General features: G+C 51.1%; 1 pseudogene; it reads right to left on the bottom strand.

Moving 5' to 3' along the window:
• Positions 1–7606: 7606 nt before the first annotated feature.
• On the bottom strand, positions 7607–7786 carry LOC126542694 (U2 spliceosomal RNA; annotated as a pseudogene).
• Between the last annotated feature and the right edge of the window lie 3330 nt (positions 7787–11116).

Here is an 11116-nt window from a genome sequence, read left to right as displayed (position 1 = left end):
CTTTGCTACCCGGCGAGGCGGCCGACGTAGTCGCTCGCTTGGAGAGAGAGGAGGCAGAGGATTTCGACAAAGTGAAATCGAGTCTGCTAAAAAAGTACCGGCTGTCAGCGGAGGCGTTCCGTCGGAAGTTTCGGGAAAATGAGAAAGGCAAAAGTGAGTCATATACAGAGTTTGCCTACAGGCTTATGTCAAACATGCAGGAGTGGCTCAAAGAAGAGAAAGCGTTTGGTGACCACGAGAAAGTTCTGCAGTGTTTCGGGCTAGAACAGTTTTATAGTCGGTTACCTGAGAACGTGCGGTACTGGGTCTTGGATAGGCCAGACGTTAGTACGGTGGCTAGAGCCGCTGAGTTAGCCGAGGAGTTTGTGACGCGTCGGGCTCGCGGAGCTAAGGACGGTCAAAAGGGTGAATTTGGCTCCAAGTTTGAGAGGCCGAAGTTCACACCCATGAGAGCAAAGGGGGATACACGTAGTGCGGATGCGAGTGAAAGCAGTCCGACCGAACGTAAGGAGACGGCGGCAACCGAAGCCGAACGCAGAAAGCGGTTCGAGATGAGGCAAGCGCGCGTTTGTTATACGTGCCAGAAGCCGGGTCACTTTTCGGCGCAGTGTCCGACCGAACGTAAGGAGACGGCGGGAGCCGAAGCCGAACGCAGAAAGCGGTTCGAGGCGAGGCAAGCGCGCCTGTGTTATACGTGCCAGAAGCCGGGTCACTTTTCGGCGCAGTGCCCAGAAACAAAACCAAAAGTCGTGTTTTTTTCATTAGGCAGCACTGACGAGAACATCAAGCTTCTCGAGCCTTACATGCGAGACCTCCTCGTGAACGGGAAAGAGTGCCGAGTGCTTCGCGATTCCGCAGCTACAATGGATGTAGTTCACCCCTCTTACGTAGAACCCGAAATGTTCACGGGCGAGTGCGCATGGATCAAGCAAGCAGTGGAAGCTCATAGCGTGTGTCTGCCGGTAGCAAAAGTGCTTATTGAAGGACCTTTCGGAGCACTTGAGACGGAGGCCGCAGTGTCATCTATGCTGCCCCCCCAGTACCCGTACCTATTTTCGAACAGGTCCGATCACCTCCTGCGCGAGAAGGGGCTTTTGTTTGGTGAGGCTAGCGTTCAGGCCTTAACCAGATCGAAGGTTCGGGAGCTCGCTGCAAAGGCGGTAGTTGCGGGGCCGACGTTGTTGAACGATGAGAAAGGGTCAGAGGCGCAGCAAGCTAGTATTCAGAGCACGCCCGAACGGGATAAAATTGAGCCTGTAGCGTTAAAGGCACCAGATACTGGAGAGGAAATTCCCGATGCGGGAAAGTTAGAAGAGCTTCCGGGACTAGGCTCAGTGACAAACAGGAAAGACACCGATCAAGTCATTAGTGACTTAATAAGTAAAGCATCGCTGTCGCCTGAGCAGAAAACAGAACTACACCAGCTCTTACAAGAGTTTCAAGGTCTGTTCTCTGAGAGGCCTGGTAGGACTTCTGTCCTTACTCATGACATAGAACTTACCTCCCCAGAGCCAGTACGATCCAAGGCGTACCGGGTGTCACCCCGCCAGAGCGATATTATGGAGGCTGAGGTAAAGAAAATGCTACAGCTCGGTGTTATTGAAGCGGGTGAGAGTGATTATACCTCCCCTTTGATTTTAGTTGAGGTACCGGGCAAGGAACCTCGTCCTTGCGTCGACTACCGCAGGCTTAATTCCATCACTAAGGATCAAATTTATCCGATCCCTAACATCGAGGAGCGCCTTGAGAGAGTGAGTAGCGCTCAGTTTATTTCCACCCTAGATCTTGTCAGGGGTTATTGGCAGGTTCCACTTACAGAAGAGGCTAGTAGGTATGCGGCGTTCATTTCACCAATGGGGACATTCCGTCCTAAAGTTTTGAGTTTTGGTTTGAAGAACGCGCCATACTGCTTTTCAAGCCTCATGGATAAAGTGTTGCGGGGACAGCAAGAATTCGCTTTACCGTATCTAGACGACGTAGCGATATTCTCCGCATCCTGGCCTGAACATATGGCGCACTTGCGGGCAGTGCTAACCCGCCTGCGCGATGCGGGCTTGACAGTCAAGGCTCCCAAGTGCCAGTTAGCACAGGCCGAGGTTGTCTACCTCGGACACGTGATTGGTCGGGGTCGTCGCCGCCCCTCTGAAATAAAGGTGGCCGCTGTGCGAGACTTCCCGCGACCGCGCACGAAGACCGATATTCGGTCGTTCTTAGGTGTCGCCGGCTACTATCAGAGGTACATCCCCAGGTACTCTGATATCGCGGCTCCCTTGACGGATGCTCTAAGAAAGACAGAGCCGCAAACAGTCGTCTGGGATGAGACGAAGGAAAGGGCTTTTAGCGCCCTAAAGAGCGCCCTAACAAGCCAGCCGGTGCTACGATCGCCCGACTACACAAAAGGGTTCGTTGTTCAGTGTGATGCTAGTGAGCGAGGCATGGGCGTTGTACTGTGCCAACGGGAAAATGGAGAAGTAGAACACCCCGTCCTGTATGCTAGTCGTAAGCTGACGAGTCGTGAGCAGGCGTATAGCGCCACCGAGAAAGAGTGTGCGTGTATCGTGTGGGCCGTTCAGAAATTGTCATGTTACCTAGCCGGCTCGAGGTTTATCATTGAAACGGATCACTGCCCTCTCCAATGGCTGCAGACCATCTCTCCCAAAAATGGCCGCCTCCTGCGCTGGAGCCTCGCTTTGCAACAATATTCCTTTGAGGTGCGTTACAAAAAGGGGAGTCTCAACGGTAACGCCGATGGCTTAAGTCGAAGCCCCTAACGTGGGAATCAGCCTCAAAATTGCTTGTTACTGATGTTTTTCTTCCTGAGGCAGGATTTTTTTTTAACTTATTGCTTTTGTGTAGTGTTTCAAAGTGATGATGTGCTTTTTAGTGCAATTTTTCCGATTTATGGACGCGTTCTGAGTGCTGCTAAACTACTGTAAGGAACTAGGCAGCAGTATAAAAGGGGAAAGAGCCTGGCAGGGCTTAGTGAGGGTTGTGCCGTGCTTGCTGACTGAGCGGTTGACTTTCAGGCGTGGTTCTAACGCTTGCCGGAAACGAGAACAAAAATGTCACCTCTCCCGAAGTCACTTTGCAGTGTCCTGTGTGCACCTGAACGTGAGAACGAGGCCTTCTCTGTGCGCTGCGCTCAAGAAACGCCCAGGGACGCCCAACTTCGGTTATGAGCATCATCGAGCGACATCCCTCCGGACAGCGGATGCAGTCCCCTGACCATCGGGATCTCCTTCCCCCGGCGGGGCGGTCTGTTACGTTTCGCCTACAACGCGCGGTAATGCCGGCGCGGATGCAACGGACGCCGGGGCTTTGTTCAAAGCGGCGGACATTTTGGCCCGTCCGACGCCGCCGCGACGCCTACCCGCCAAGCGTGTCCAGGCGTGTTTCAGTGCCACGTGTCTTCGTGTGTGCGTGTGTGTGTGTGTGCCCTCGCTTGTCAAAGCGCGGCAGCCGGGGAGCGGAGTTCCCCGAAGGAGGGGCCTGGAGGTCTCTCGGCTCAACCGCTCGCGCCGTCGTGGGCCCCTGCTGCGCCGTCCCGTGACCTTCATCCCGTGACCTTCCCTCCTTCCCTTTTGGACCGCGACGCCGAGGGTATAAGAGCAGCTGCCCCCGGACGCCAGAGCAGAGGCTCCGATTTGTACTGTTGAGTTACGTGCTCTCCCGTCTCTCCACTCCGGTCGACCTGACCGGCCGCTCTTTTGCTATGTTAGAATAAACAAGTTGTTCTGTTACCAGTCTTCTCTTGCGTTGCCGGGACCTTCGGATGCTTCCAGTGCCCCAGGCCGCCAGGCCAACGCTACCCTTGGGGCTTGCGACCCATTGGCAATATCGGGCGTCAGCACCGAGACCCCAACAACTCGGGCCAGCGGTGCGATTCCAACAACCTATTAATTAGAGGGACGTACACTCTCGACCTTTGTATAGTCGACCTCGTCGGCGTCAATGTCTTATAAGCATCAGTATCAGACTAATTCATGCCCTCTTCAGGATGAATTATCCCCCAAGCAATCGCAATCCCCCATGTCTTGCGACAGCTTACTCCATCATCCTATATGCCCGCAAATTTCCAATTTTCACGACAGCAACTAATTCACTGCTGTCCTCGACAGCGCTTCCTTTCCGTTGGCACACGTTCTGTTACTCGTCTCTCTCTCTCTCTTCTCCTTCTTCTTCTTCTTCTTCTTCTCGTCCTCCTCCTCCTCCCCCTTCTTCTTCTTCTTCTTCTTCTCGTCCTCCTCCTCCTCCTCCTCCTCCTCCTCCTCCTCCTCCTTCTTCTTCTTCTTCTTCTTCTTCTTCTTCTTCTTCTTCTTCTTCTTCTTCTTCTTCCTTTCCTTTCCTTTTCTCTTTTTTTTTTCTTTTTGGCTGTTTCTCTTTTTATCCCTCTACTTCTTCCCCCCGGGCAGGGTAGCCAACCGGAACTACCCCTGGTTAACCTCTTTGCCTTTCTATGCATCCTTTTCTCTCTATCCGTAGCTCTGGCAGACCACCGGTTATCTTCTCTACGCGCTACACGCATACCATCTGTTAAAGTCCACTTTTTCTCTTGACTTCGACTGAATTAAGTTGATCAAACTGTTGGATTTAACGTCCTGAAGCTGCACAGCCGGCTATGAGGAGACGCCGTCTAAGGCAGGACTCCGGATTACTTTAGACAACCTGGGGTTAGTTCGATCATTAACTCACTCCTAAATTTAACTACACGAGCGTTCTTGCATTTCGCCTCCGTCGACATGCGGCCGCCGTGCCAGGAAGTCGAGCCCTCGACCTCTCGCGCTGCAGCAGCAGAATTTGCAACTGCGGATTACCGGCTACACCCGCTTGCTCTTTCTATAATCCCCACTTCCATTGCTCGTTGCACGGCTTATTCTCAATCTTACAAAACGTGCGTTCTTACTGGACTTTCTTTTTTTTTTATTCCACGATAAACACGACGCTGCCACAGCTGTGCCCACGCCAACGTTCAATAGCGCAAATCTCGACACTCGGCGCGTCGCACCTGTCGCTACGTCGCTCGCATCCACGATCGAACAGTTCAGATGGACTTTCTCCGTGCCTTCTTCAGCGCCATCGGGTCCGCATCAATCTTCAGCGGGCAAATGCGAATCAGCCTCGGCGCGTGGAATCGAGGAGGGGACGAAGGTGCCAAGGCAGCACCTTTGCTTATAATAAAACCAGCAGATAGCAACGGCGGCGGCGGCGGCACAGAGCGACGTTATACATTCAACGCAGCATGGCTGTGACGAGGAACAAGGCAGCACTTTGTCCAACCGCACGAGGGACACGCGTGCGTCTTCCGCGGCGCCTCGCCGAAGCTGGTCAAGCGGCAACGTTATGGCCTCGGCGGCGGCCTGCACGGAGAGGTGGCGGCTCGAAGGCCCGTCGCCAGAGTGGCGGGAGACCCGTGCTCTTTGTTAGGCCACGCAAAGGAGGCCGCGCCGAGCGTATACACGTGTATATTGCGCCCAACGTTGCGTGGAAGGACGCAGAAGGCCGCCGCGGCGTTCTTCCCCTATAATTAGCTTTATTTACGACGCCTCCCCTGAGGCAGTGAGGTTGAAATTAGGGCTTTCCTGGCGGGGGAGGGAACTGCGGTCGCCAGTGCACCCTTTCCGCGGTATACGCGGCTTTCACGCGATGATCTAGCGCTTAAAGGTGCAGATGAAGCGGTGTCCTTGTTGGCCCCGTCCGACAGTCTTCCTTTTGCAAATCTACGAGCAATTTCTTGTTCGCTTCCTGCTGGTTCCTCTATAATTGACTCTTTTTTCTTCAGCAGCCGTCTTGCGTTCTCAAACTTTCGCGTCAAGTGAAGTATAGACAGTGGCTGAATATATATAACCATACCGAATTTAATTACGCAGATGATATGAGCGTACGCCGCGAGAACTGAAGTGGAAAAAAAAGAGAGGTAGTGAGGCGTCTAAACAACCGTCTCAAGGACACGGTTGTGTACAAGATTCCGAGTTTCCAGGAGGCCGCCGGATCGTGTGAAGAGATATATTGCGCGCTGTGCTTCTTCGCGACAGCGGGCTGTCCGACGTGTATAGAGAGAAACTGCACACCGTGAAAGAGGCGCCACAGGCGGAGCAACCCTCGGCCTCGACTGCCATGCTAAACCCGGCTGTTGCAACATCACCACCATCCGTCGGCCCGCTCGGCCGTTTGGAGGACGGCCCATCGCCTGCTAGGCTTGTGACAGCTCCGTCTTCTCGGCCGCGCAGACGCTCGAGGTTCGCGTCGAGAAGGGGAAAGGGTGAGAAATATACAGACGACAAACAAGCGTACAAGAAGCGGCACAGGCACAAGAACACGAGGGATCTAAGACTGCCCAGTCACGCCTGTACCACCCGACGCGGACTCTCTCTCTCTCTCTCTCTCTCTCTCTCTCTATATATATATATATATATATATATATATGTCAGGCAGTCGTATATTCCCTCTTTTTACCCCGAACTGCTCCTTCGACACTGCCTTTGACTGGATGCATGTCGCAGCTCCTGTGTTTCACATTTGGAAACAGGAAACACTTGAACATGCAAGGACAAGTGAGCGAGCGAAACAGGCATGGAGCTTTCTGCTCACTCGTGCGTTTTCTTTGTGCTGCCTTGCCAGGGGTGAAACCTAACAAAACCAACCCAAGCAAATACCTCGCAGGCACATTCGCGGTCCATGGAAAAGCGCTACCCACGCGTCGCGCGCTATACGAAAGCACTACTATAGTGTTTATAAGGGTTACGCAGGCCTTAACGAAACTTCGTGATAAACTTTATCGTCTATGTCCATGTGAGTGTGTTCTGCGTGTTTATATCGCCACTGTGTATGCACCTACAAAAAATCCAGGCTATAGCATCTTCTGATCCTCATTCATGCATCTCTCTCTCTCTCTCTCTCTCTCTCTCTCACGCACACACAGGTTTAAGTGAGGCATGTGTCAGCCAGAGCTCTTGAGTTATACCAGATACGATACTCCCCGTCGCCCTCATGTTTCAAAACTCGGTCACAGAGGTTGGCGATCAGCTGACTGTTGACAAAACGAAACAGAGTTTGAGAATAGGGGCCTCAAAGAAATAGCGTTGAAGCCACTGCACATGCACGAGACGCAAACAGCGTTTGGGTTTTGTATCGGCCACGCTATTTGACTGATTTAGCGGGAGCCCCAAAAGCTTTGCGTCAACAAACATGGCGGCACCCATCGAAGCGACGGCTCTAACCTCTAGCACCGAAATGGGTTCGATTCGTGGTAACGCGTGCAGTTCGTAAGCTAGGAGAAATGACTGCGGTTATCGCTTTCTCTCAACTGACGTGTGTAATAAAGACTGATTCATTAGACTCCGCTGTTTCCGAATTCGATTGTTGATTTCATGGTTCGTAAGCCTAACGATGCTTAACTTGGCTGGTGAAGGCACGTAAAGCTGGTTACTCACAACTAGGCGCAACAAGTTGCTTGCAGCTAATATAATAATCTCTAAATTGTAATTAAACGCGATAATGCGAAATTCAAAATTACTCTTCTTATAATAAAATGCTATATTTTACCGTGAAGCTGTGTATGGCTAGGTTTTGGAAAAATTGCCTGCGTTATATCGAGCCGCGTAGATAGAGAAGGTGGGCCGATACCGAAGATAGTGTAATGCCGGGCCCATTCGTGGCAGCGGTGAAGCAGGCTTTAAGCAATCCGCCAACTTGTAAAAATAAGTTTAATACGTTCATTCCAAATACAACCCGTATCGGATATTACGCTGATACGGTCAGATACTACACTTTGACCCGCGTCGGCCATGTCTACGTCCGCACCGCCCTCTCTTTGTCAGCGTTCCAAACGCTTGCGTATATCCTTTCCTTTCCTTTCACTCTCCCGTGATGGCGGCCCTGTAAGCGTGCTGCCTGCCAGGACCGCGAGGCGGAGAGAAATGCGAATAGTCCATGTGGCACCAATCCCGCAAACTTGGAACGCTTCACCGGAGCAATGGCCAGGTATCAGCGGGAGTTTGTGGGGAACCAATTTTGTGTGGCCTGTGTTGTGTGTGACCACTTGCTATTTTCGAGTGACCTCACGACCATTAATGCACTGCGGGACGTCGACCAACGCACAATCGCCTTGGCTACGGTGTGCACTCCGAGTGCGGTGAGGTGCGTATCTGCTCTACGTGCCGGTATTCGTTAGTAAAAGGTGTCGTGCCGCGTTTTGCAACAATACATGGGTGTGTATAACCCCCGGTGCCTCATAATCGTTCGAGGCTCAACATCGTGGAGGAGCGACTAGTTGCGCCTCGCCTTCCATTTACGCGCATACGGCGTTTGACGCACGGCAATGCACAGTTCGCCATTAAGGGGTCCACATATATACACAGCTTCGCTGGTAATCCACCTTCACAGAGTGGAACGACACTCATTTTTTTATTTTAATAGTTATAATAACTTTTCTTTGAAACTGTCGTGGTGCTGCAAGCGCAAGACGCTGTACCCGCAAACGCTAAAAGCCCTATAGAACTCTTCGCTCCTGCGTGCCCCAACGCTAACACCTGCAAAGCTCTTCAGGGCCCCAACCTTTTGGGGCCCCTACTTTAAGGCTCTCTTACTTATATAAAACGCCGCTTCTTCGGCACAACAAAATGATATCCGCGCAGGCACTGCAAGCAAAGTGAAATAAACAGTGTTTCGAATCAGATTTTGTTTTCCTTGTCGGATTTGCCGTTTATAGAGCACTTTTTGGTGAACGATTGGTGACGATGGGTTTCATTTTGTTCCCGACAGGTAGCGCTTTAGTGAATTTAACACCTTTAACAGCCCACAGAATGGTATACCTAGAGCATGCGTGAAGTTTGAAGCAGAGTCTCGGAACTGACATTATCTGAACTATATATATATATATATGTGTGTGTGTGCGTGTGTGTGCGTGTGCGTGTGCGTGTGTGCGTGTGCGTGCGTGCGTGTGCGTGTGTGCGTGTGTGTGTGTGTGTGTGTGTGTGTGTGTGTGTGTGTGTGTGTGTGTGTGTGTGTGTGTGTGTGTGTGTGTGTGTGTGTGTGTGTGTGTGTGTGTGTGTGTGTGTGTGCTAGTGAAGCCAAGTCTTGCATGTGCACCCTTGAGTGGCACATACGTATATATAGCACATGATACGAACTTGTTGCCGAAGGGCCTATATCCTTCGCTTCTTCAAGATGTAAGCGGGTCCATTGCTTCGAAAAGGTTTCTAATGTTGCAGACCGAACATTGGGAATAGGTCTAAAGGATGTAGTCAGGAAGCGGAGGCATTATTACTATTACGTAAAGATGACACACCATAGAGGTAGTCGGACAAGACTGTTGGGCAAGACTGCATATAGGTTGGTTGCCTGATATACCGCACCCTTTCTCAACGCAAATGCTTCCAAATTATGACGCTGAGCTTAACCAAATTATATCATGTAACGGCTTTGTGGCCTTGCGAGTTACAAGGTGACACGAAACGAAATAGCTCTGTCGGTATCGCTGATGAACTCATATGAGGACGCCGAGACACCCCCCTCCAAGACATCAACTTGGAATCAACAGTCATTTGCACTCGTATGGTGACGCTTAACTCTACGAAGTAGACCCGCTGAATCTATAACAAATCTGGAACAAATCTGTAGCCAATCCGTCGTGATACTATAGACGTCGAAGTTAATCTTTTATCTAGTAGGGTTGCTGGCATTTCTGGCAGAAACAAACGAGGCTGACAAACATAGACTGAGAAAAAAAAAATCAGTTTTACTCATAATGAGAAGCAGTGATGCGATCGTTGGCGCAATCACGCGCAGTAAGTCTTGCGTGCTCTTGTGCGGTATCGGTCGCAGTAAACACACGGTAAACATTCCGTAATGCGCGCGTGCGGTCATCTTTCGAGAAGTCGTCTTTGTGGAAGTCGCGCTTCCCTGTGGTGCGAAGTGGAGAGACGCGGCGTTATTTCCCCTCCTCAAACCTGTCGCGCCTTTGGCTTCATACCTTTCACTTCATTTAAATTGCTTCACCTAAACGTGCTGTTGTATTGTGAGCAGTTGCGGTCATAGAACAACAACGTTCTGAATTTCGCTGGCGCTTTGAGTGCTCGCGTGAGCGCGAAACTGCCGCCGAGCTGCAGGTGGCACGGAATTCAGTGACGACGGATACTGTGACGTCAAGAGGCGGCTCCGATGCCCACTGTGCTCCTGACGCCAGAGGTCCTCCTCGGTAGTTGACGTGTATTATAGGAACACTAACGGTCATGGACAGCCGACGCCACGCTCATGTCCACGGCCTGCTGTCCCGCTGAACAAGTGGTCACTGTATACAGTGACCACTTGTGCAATTATATGCAGTCTATATATATATATATATATATATATATGTAGTCTATAATACAGCACGACACAGGTCTTACAGTCTATATATGCTAAAATCAGAAAGGCGGGCTGTCAGATGGAGTAGCACACGTGGTATAAAGGTTATAAGCAGGGATATAAGGTGCCTCAGAATGGCTGGCCAACGTTTCGATAGGAGGACATCTCTCTACAAATATATTACAATTCCTGTGCCGTGACGTGCTATAGTGTTCTCGGCCGGCTAATATTAGAGTCTGGTGGTAACAGCGCAGAACGTAGACGGGGACACGAGACGAGAAGACGGCACCACGCGCGCTGACTTTCAACAATTTTTATTTGAGAGAAACACGGATTCTTATACATTTGCCCACAGGAATCACACATGTCACAAACACGTCATTGCACGTCACGTGACAGACGCACTTCTGCGAACTCAAGGAAATGATTGCACGTGCAAAAGCTCAAGTTCTTTTCTTGTTCGCAACAAGCACGGCGTGCTAGCAAATTGGTCACGCAGTCTGGCAATGTCGGCTGCCTCAACAATCTCTCGAACTAACTGGTCATTGCGTTCTTCCAGTTCTTCACAGCGTCTGAATTCTGCGGCACAAGCTTTGGAGGGGCAATCCCTGACGTGGATGCCTAAATTCCTTTTCGCCTGCTCGACGTTAAGTGTCTTTTAGTCTTTCGTTTATGCATCTTGCAGTTTGCCCTATATACCTTTTCCCACATTTCAAATGTATAGAATACACCACGGCTTCTGCGCTATCCACAAAGCGGCTCTGGTGATTTA

The sequence above is a fragment of the Dermacentor andersoni genome, chromosome 2 (genome assembly GCF_023375885.2).
Source record: "Dermacentor andersoni chromosome 2, qqDerAnde1_hic_scaffold, whole genome shotgun sequence".
In the NCBI taxonomy this organism is placed as follows: domain Eukaryota; kingdom Metazoa; phylum Arthropoda; class Arachnida; order Ixodida; family Ixodidae; genus Dermacentor; species Dermacentor andersoni.
The sequence above is the reverse complement of the archived record's forward strand: the minus strand, read 5'-3'. Positions and strand labels throughout refer to the sequence as shown.